General features: G+C 41.6%; 1 pseudogene across 1 annotated transcript; it reads right to left on the minus strand.

Moving 5' to 3' along the window:
* Positions 1–410: 410 nt before the first annotated feature.
* Positions 411–707, minus strand: LOC308553160 (large ribosomal subunit protein eL43 pseudogene; annotated as a pseudogene). Its single transcript has one exon. The product of its transcript is annotated as a large ribosomal subunit protein eL43 pseudogene (transcript).
* Between the last annotated feature and the right edge of the window lie 294 nt (positions 708–1,001).

The following is a 1,001-nucleotide window of genomic DNA, read 5'->3' on the forward strand; positions in this document are numbered from 1 at the left end:
ATATTTCAGCCATGATGCTATGGCAAGAAGGTGGCTAACTGAAAACCAGTAAGAGGGCTCTTAGCAGACATCTAGTCTGCTGGCACATTGACCTTGGACTTTCCAGACTCCAGAAGTATGAGAAATAAATATTTTTTAAGCCACCTAATCTATGGAATTGTATTGTAGCAGCCTGAACTAAGATAGTAACAATGATTTTGATGATTACATGATATGTCTGTATAATTGAAATAAAAAACCAAAATGCATAAGGATGGATGGGAGGGATTTTAATGCTCTATTATAATGCACATGCACAATACATAAAGCAACACAGTGTTATTTGAATGTAGCTTTATTTATTTTATTTTTATTTTTATTTTTTTGTTATATAAATTAACCCATTTATTATAGGCTAGCAATGTTTCAAAGTGTGGAGCTTCTAATGGTCTTTCAGTTCCTTCAGTCCTCTGGTGGCAGACTGTACTGTGACAGCAGAAGTGGTGCTGTAGGTCCAGGCACCAACAGCTACTGTTTTCATGGAGGAACCACAGTGCCAGATCCCCACAGCTCCTCTCTTCATCTTGGTTTTGCCACAAAAGGAGCAAGTGTGCTTGGCATTCTGGCTGATTTCAATTTTCTTCACCATTTTCCAGAGGGAGGCTCCATAATGTGTCCCATATTTACCGACGGTTCCCACCTTCTTGGTGCTTTTAGCCATCTCGCCACAAACCCGGTCAGACCCCAAGAGCTGAATGTAGTTTTAAAATACAGTGGTACCTGGGTTTTCAAATGTAATCTGCTCCGGAAGGCCATTTGAGCTCTGAAATGTTCAAAAATCGAGGATCACCAGCTGACAGCTGGGGCTCAGGACCTTGCCCTCAGCTGAAGCCATGTGGCATGTTCAACTTCCGAGGCAGGTTCGAAAACCGAAGCATTTCCTTCTGGGTTTACAGCTTTCAGAAACCGAAATGTTCGTCCACGGAGACGTTCAAAAACCGAAGGTACCACTGTAGTTAAAA

The sequence above is a fragment of the Miniopterus schreibersii genome (genome assembly GCF_964146895.1).
Source record: "Miniopterus schreibersii genome assembly, chromosome: 2".
NCBI lineage: Eukaryota > Metazoa > Chordata > Mammalia > Chiroptera > Miniopteridae > Miniopterus > Miniopterus schreibersii.